Below are 7,710 nucleotides of genomic sequence, written 5' to 3'. Positions count from 1 at the left end.
GTAGTTATTTGGAAGTTCTTGATTTTCGGGGTATGCCGGGAAATGGGAAACACGTTCTAGTGCATCTAAAATTGAACCATTTAATATGTTGTCTATAGATATCACTGCTTAATTTAAGTGGACAACAATATCATTGGTCGTCGTCAGCTGAATGTCCATTTAAGAATATAGATCACATTGTCTTGTCATTTATAACCTGTCCAATTTGTCAACATCCTTTATGCTTAAGTGGACCACGATACCGATGATTGGCCAGATCTAAACATATAGGTGTGTGCTAATAAACGATATTGAATTGCTTGACAACTTTGATCCCAAATATTTTTGTTTTTGTTAAATTTGTTCATAGTTTTCCTCTATGCACAAATTTAGGGGGAGAATTAAAAATTTTAAAAAAACCAAACAAAAATCAGAAAACCAAAAATCCAAAAATAGTGTTATTTCTATTTTATTTTTTTTTTAAGAAAAATCAAAAATCCAAAAATATTTTTGTTTCTGTTTTATTTTTCAGAAAATATGAAAAATCCAAAAAATATTGTGTGTTGAGTTTATTTCTAGTTTTGTCTTGAAAAGTGAATTCAGATGTAGATGAGACTCATGGAGACTGTATTGAGATTTTCTGAGCCAAAGCTTCATCCGTGATTGTCAAAGAATTCTTATTCGAAGGAACAAGAAATGAAGATTATTCTTTCAACATTCAATCTTTCAACCCAGAAGCAAGGTGAAGCTTACTTTAAGATTATGTTATAGATTGTATTTAAGTCACCTCAATTAATTTGCTGCTATCTATGTACTTACTGGAGTGATTCAGAAGATTCGTTCTCTCTGATATTCTCTCTGAAGATTCTCAAGCTGAAAGAGCCATTTTTCAAGAATCTCTACATGAAGCCTCCACACCCAACGTGCGTTCAATGTCAAAATTTGAAGATAATCCCAACTGTTCAAGATGAAGTCTTTTATTGAAGATTCATATGTTCATCTTAAAGTTGTGAAGAAATAGAAGACAAAAAGCTGAAGTCAATCTCTAAATGAAGATTGACAAGAAAAGTCAACTACATTTTTAGGGGGAGTTTGTTGGGTTAAAGAAAAGAAAGGTATAAACCAAGGGGGAGATTTTTGGGTAAAAAATATGGTTTATACTTTACTTTTCTAAGCAATTATATTTTTCAGTTTAGGACCGTAAACAACCTGGTGTTTACGGGTGTATGGATGTTCACGGCCGTGAACGTGTTTTCAGTCATTTAATGAGTTTTTGGTCAAGGCCTTGTATTTTGGGCTTGGCCTTAGGTCCATATATATAATGTTAGTGGAGTCATAAGGGTGTACGGCTATATATATATATATATATATATATATATATATATATATATATATATATATATATATATATATATATATATGTATATATATATATATATATAGTGTTAGTGGAGTCATAAGGGTGTACGGCATGAAAGGAGCTTAAGTGTGTGTACTCTAAGGTGTTCTAGAAAGAGAAAGCAGAGAAGGTACAAGTGTGTGTGAATCTTGTGTTGGATCATAACTCTTATCATCAATACATTGAAGATTCATCTTATTCTTTTTCTCCTTATTTTGATCTTGCATCATTCACTTGATTGAGATTCTGCACCATCAATTGGATCTGATTGATACGTCAAACAAATTTGGGACTTACAATTATGTTTGGGAAGATCGATGCAACAATGGAGGAAGTAATCGCCGCTACAACGACTACCAATGCTCATAATTTCATCTGGCAGCTTCTGGAAGGATATGAAACGAAGGTCGGTGAAAGAGGGGCGCTTTGAGGTTAAGCACGTTGAAATCGAGCCCAACAATGTTCGATTCAATGATGCCTTTCAACGATCCATAATCGCTATCATCATTAAATCACCCACCGCCTTCGTTCTCCCGACTCCTTGCGCTAAACTCGTCGGAATGGAAACAAGCCGTGATTGGGAGCTTAGCAACGAAGACGTTTGGCGTTGTGCAACCGGTGTACGCGGTAACAGTAGGAGGAATGATTTCAGCTTTTTTGTACTAAATCACAAAGAGATGAATTCCTGAATAAGAACTTACTCCATAATCTTATGTTCACTTTCCATCATATCTATCCTCGTTAACCTCTTACAACATTACAACTTCGCATACATGGGTGAGACAAAGTTACTTACAGGAGGAGATATCGATTTCGATTTTAGCAGGAGGAGATATCGATTTAGGGAAAAGGGGGAACACATGTTGGATCTATTAATAAGGGGAGTAAACGTTAAAAGGGTTTAATTTAATAAGATATTAAAAAAAGGGGTGTGAATTGACAAAAATACCCACATACAAATGGAGGGTACAAACGGTTGTTAAGCCTTTTGACCAATTCCACAACAAATCAAACATTTTGGACCACCGATGCAACCCCAAAACTTTTTAGACCAAACATTCAAATTTTGACATACCACAGGGACCAAACTTGCAATTTTGTCTTCTTACAATAAAGGGTTCTTTGCATATTTTTCGATGTTACTCCATTTCTGTATTTCAACCTATTAAACTCGAAGAAATCTTCTATTTCAAAGATCATCATTCAGTCGTCCTTTTGGATTTATAAGAAACTTAAAGTGAATTGGTTGGTTGGTTTTGAACTAAAACTATAACTTTGTCTACTTTGTAATGTTTTTAACGAGCAGTTTTTAATAAAATATGATGTCATTAAAAACAAATTTATGTCTAAATATACAAAAATATATCTTTATCTTTAGTTAAATATAAATAACACGCTTTAGCGTTTAGGCAAATATGCAGATCGAGTTCATTAATGTCAAAGGATCATCAACAGAAAATTATTTTATAATTTAATACTGTTTCAATAAGTCTTTATGACCGTTAACGTAATTAGTAAAATGGATGTTTTTTCTAAACTTTTTTTCGAACAATTTAATTTTTTCCCCAGTCTTTTTATTATTCTATTGTGTTATGTGTTAAGTGTTATGACATGTTAATTCCTCATGTCAATATCACCATCATTCCCTTTAGTGCTATTTTAAAATTAAAATTTGGAACTGGCCAATTAATCGATTTTATTAAATATATAAAATAAAGTTGATCATTTTTTTTATCTTTTATTATTATTATTATTATTATTATTATTATTATTATTATTATTATTATCTATCTGTTAGAACTACATATTTTGGATAAGAAGGGTTATAGAGTAGGATAAATGTTTAATTGTTAAGAAAAATAGTGGACATGATTTTAGATTTTAAAGATATGTTTTTCGATATAAAATCAACAAAAAAAATCACATGTCAAAAATAATGATGTATATAACGAGTTAACAATTGCTCCCGTTATGTCTTGTTAAATATTTTAAATTTTTTGGTTATTTTAAAACATATAAGTTTATTTTTGAGTCTATTGAAATATAATGTTTGGTGAGATATAAATTAAGTTTTTTTTTTTAACCTATATGAAAGAGTTTATTGATAAATTCATAAACTTTTTTTACATGTTTTACGGATATATTTTTATATGTTCAAACTTTTTTTATATGTTTTATAAAATTATATATATATATATATATATATATATATATATATATATATATATATATATATATATATATATAAGGGTTATTTGGAAGATAAAAACCCTAAAAATGCATAAAAAAATACTTAGAGATCACAAACTTTTTTTTGAATTTTTTTTTATAAAAAATCGTAGCTTTGTATACAAATTCGCTGAAAAAAAAATTTTGAATTTTTTTTTATAAAAAAAAATGATTTTTTATTTTTTTCAGTGAATTTTAAGAAAAAGCTGCGATTTTTTATTAAAAAAATTCAAAAAAAAGTTTGGGTTTTCTAAGTATTTTTTTTATGTATTTTTATGATTTTTAGGGTTTTTTGTTTTTCATAGAACCTAAACCTATATATATCTATACTATTTTATAAAAGAAATCCTACTATTTCTATAAATAGACTCAATATAAGAATAATATTTTTTTAAGACGTTCAAATCATGAAGCAAAAAATACAAGTTGTCAATAATAAAATAATATTAAAATTTTAAATCATATGTCTTTGAAAAGATATCTTTGACCCAACTTCTTTCATCTTGATCATTCTCCTCATATCAGGTTTTTCCTCCGTTTTTTAGGAAAGTTTGAATCAATCGCAGTTTAAAACATAAATGTAAACGAGTCATCTCTCACTTCTTGAGACCACGCTCCTCTCACAAAACCCTACAGTCTCACCATTTCTCTGCTTTTTCTCTAGTCAAACCGATATACCCCCTTCCCCATCAACACCGCCTCCTAGCACTACCTTCACCACCTCTTTTAACCATATCTGATCACAAGCACAAACGAGAAACCATTCATGGCCTCCACCGCCATATCCACCTTTTGTTTCTACCAGAAGTATGCTGAAATCATTCACCATCTTCTCTTTTTCTCCCAAAGAAATCAACTATCATCTCTTTAGATCTCTACGAAATTAATTGGTCATCTGCTTTGCTCAACGTCGCCGCCATCCTCTACGCACCTTAGATGTCGACTGACCACCTGGTATGGTGTTTGATCTGTGTTTTTAGCTTTTAATCCGTCTAGATCTTTTTTGTGTTTCAGGTGTTGGTCACCGCCGTTATTGAAGTTTATCACCAAGTATTAATTTATAAAGATATTGAAAAGCTATTCTTTTGCTCTACGATCATTGTTATTTGCTATATTTTTCAGATTTGGGATCCCAAAAGCAACACCCACTATGGATGATGAGAAGTGGAAGGCTAGACTCTCTATATTTTGTTTCTAATCCGTCAAATTGAAACAAAAGCGAAACGATAATGGAATTCCCTCTAAGTTTTTTCAAAGGGTTTACTTCTTCTGAGGAGTTTGCGTTGAAGGAGATGATGATGATGAGAGGGGGTTGTGGTCGGACGACGTCGTCTTCTTCATTAGTGTTGGATAATGAAAGGGGAGAGATAGTGAGGGCTCTGGTTAGACCTGGCAGTATTCATCATCATCCTCATCATCATAATTCTCATCTTCATCATCATCAAAAGGGGGCAAAAGCAGAGAAAGCTTTAATGGCTTTGAGGAATCATAGTGAGGTGGAGAGACGGCGGAGAGAGAGAGAATCAACGACCATCTCTCTATGCTTCGTAGCCTCATTCCATGCACTACTAAGGCCAATTTCGTTTCTGCTCTTATAATGTTCGAATTTTTGTTGGTTCTTTTCAATTAATTTATCATGGTGTTTGAATATTTGATTCGATCACTAATTTTTGGGCGAATATGTATATGGGTTTACTTTAAATTTGTTCTAAGGGTGTTTTTCATCATTTTAAGCACTTCCCATGGCCACATTTTGACATTTAAGATCAATCCTGTTGTTGTTAAAGGCTGAATTTAGCATGAATTTCCCCCAGATTATACACTTATATATTTCTAATTCTCGCACTTGACAAAACAGTTCAATGTGCTTCTCAAGATTTTCGCAAAAAATTGAACATTTGGCTTCAATTGTCATCAATAAAAGAAGATTTGCGAGTGGGTGTTCCTTCCATGTTCCTATTCCTTTAGCAAAGTGCCTTCTCAGGAATCGTTTGGTCCATTTTGATTCTTCCATTGTGTCCTGTTAATGTGCATCAATTGAGTGGACAAGCCCAACTACTTTGGCTGATTTTTTTAAGGCTTGATCCTTCTAAGGTATGTATTTGTTCACTTAAAGCCATAATATTCTTTAATTTTTTTTTAAATACTATCATTGAGTCATATATCTATGATTTTGTCTTTATTTTTTGAATAAAATTTACCAAAATAGGGTGAAAATAAACTTGTAAATTGTTGATATCAAGTAAAAAAGACAAGTTGACTTGTTTATATCTACATACTACAGGGGACTAATGAGGCTATTTGAACATTTCAATAATTATGAAGGTTTATAAGTCGCATAATGTTTTCACTTGATTTTGAGTTGATTATAATTAATATGTGATTGATTTCACAGAGATTATCATCACAAACAACATGTTTAAACAAAGGATGGTAGAGTGAAAGCAAGAAATAGTATTTTTAATGTATGTGGCCTCACCATTTTAGCTTTTATCGTGCATGTAGAAAAGGTGTCGTGAAGTTTCCTAATTTGTGATAGAGTTTAATGTTGTTGCTCTTCATAGAGGCGGAATTCAAGGTGAAACCGAGGTTGACAACTACTCAAAAATCAATATATCTTTTAATGACAACCACTCAAAAATAGCTACACACTTATTATTATTGTTTTGTTTCTTATAGCATCCTACTTTCGAGTGATATAGGCTAAAAAACAATCTCTCTTTCAGTGACTATCAAATAATGTCTGATTACAAATTGTTGATTTGTTATTTCATAGCATCTTACTTTTATTGATTTGTTTATATAACATCATACTTTGGTTTGAAACCTTGAATGCTTAATTAAAGATTATGGAAGTAATCAAAAAGTTCAAATGTTTATCATACTTTGTGTGTCACAAAGCATCATTATTTGTTAGATTTTAAAACATATGTACATATGCATTTGTGTCTATTTATGTGGGATGTTGCATGAGATTTGGCATAAATGTAAAATAGCCAAACCTGAGGACTAAAAGTTGAAAATCGTTCTTCACATATGGAATGTGATATGGATAAAAGTTTATTAACAAAATGACGTAAGACAAAATTAAAAATATCAATATGGTAAAGTTGTATTTGAATGAAATCATAAGAGTTCCTCTTTCAAATTAGTTATTTTAAGAGAAATTATAATGAACTGCAAATGACATATAATTTGTATTAATAACTCATAAATTTATGAAGAAAAGTGGACATAATGGAAATTCTAAGTTATAGAAAATAAATATGAAAATGATTAATTAAAATTCAAAATTTTTTAATAATAATCGGTTATTAACTATAAAGTTTACACCTAAACATCTTTTTTTTTTAAATAAAGTAAAATAAATCAGCTTTTTGGTTAACTGTCAAAAGGAAAACACATAAACTGCAACAGAAACGGAAAATAATCAATTTGGTTAACTAGGAAATCGGAAAAGATTGTCATTTTTAGTTACTGGATCGGCTTTTATAAATTCATTTTATTCAAATGTGTTTTTCGAAAACCGTAATAGATTTGAATTCTTCAGATCGATAACTAATCCTCGAAAAAAATCATAAAAACTTATTTGATAATCTAAAATTAAGTATGATATATAAGAGTTTCAGATGCATCTAATTAGATCTAATTAGGTACCAAGTGGATCTAATAGCCAAAAGAACTTATTCGTCGTCCGCCGCTTTGCGCGGGTAAACTACTAGTTATATATATATATATATATATATATATATATATATATATATATATATATATATAACTTTTACAACTTTTTTCTAATTTTTTTTTTCTCCATTTGCACAAACTAATGTTTTTTACAAATTTGTTTTCTAATCATTTTATTATATATTTTATTATATGTTTTCACGCATATAAGATTGTGTAAAATATGCAACACTTATTTTTATGTCATGCATGGGTTCGAATCTCATTTCTTCCGGTCTTTTCCTACTGAACACTTTGCTACTCAAGATAGGGCACTAGAAAGGGATCATATAAAGGCTATGTTCTTTTTTAGATCTAGTCTGAATGATTCCTAAACTAAAGTTTTTTATTATATCTAAAATGTACAATGAAGAATCTTT

At 30.4% G+C, this 7,710-nt stretch overlaps 1 long non-coding RNA gene across 1 annotated transcript; it reads left to right on the top strand.

The window, feature by feature from the left end:
* The first annotated feature begins 4,100 nt into the window (after nucleotides 1–4,100).
* On the top strand, nucleotides 4,101–6,491 carry LOC111918341 (uncharacterized). The gene is made up of 3 exons (XR_002859184.3): nucleotides 4,101–4,561; nucleotides 4,730–5,701; nucleotides 6,003–6,491. It is a non-coding gene; the product is annotated as an uncharacterized LOC111918341 (long non-coding RNA).
* Nucleotides 6,492–7,710: the final 1,219 nt, after the last annotated feature.

Source organism: Lactuca sativa, chromosome 8 (assembly GCF_002870075.4).
Source record: "Lactuca sativa cultivar Salinas chromosome 8, Lsat_Salinas_v11, whole genome shotgun sequence".
NCBI classification, from domain to species: Eukaryota; Viridiplantae; Streptophyta; class Magnoliopsida; order Asterales; family Asteraceae; genus Lactuca; species Lactuca sativa.
Note: the sequence above shows the minus strand (reverse complement) of the source record. Positions and strands in the feature narration are given on the sequence as shown.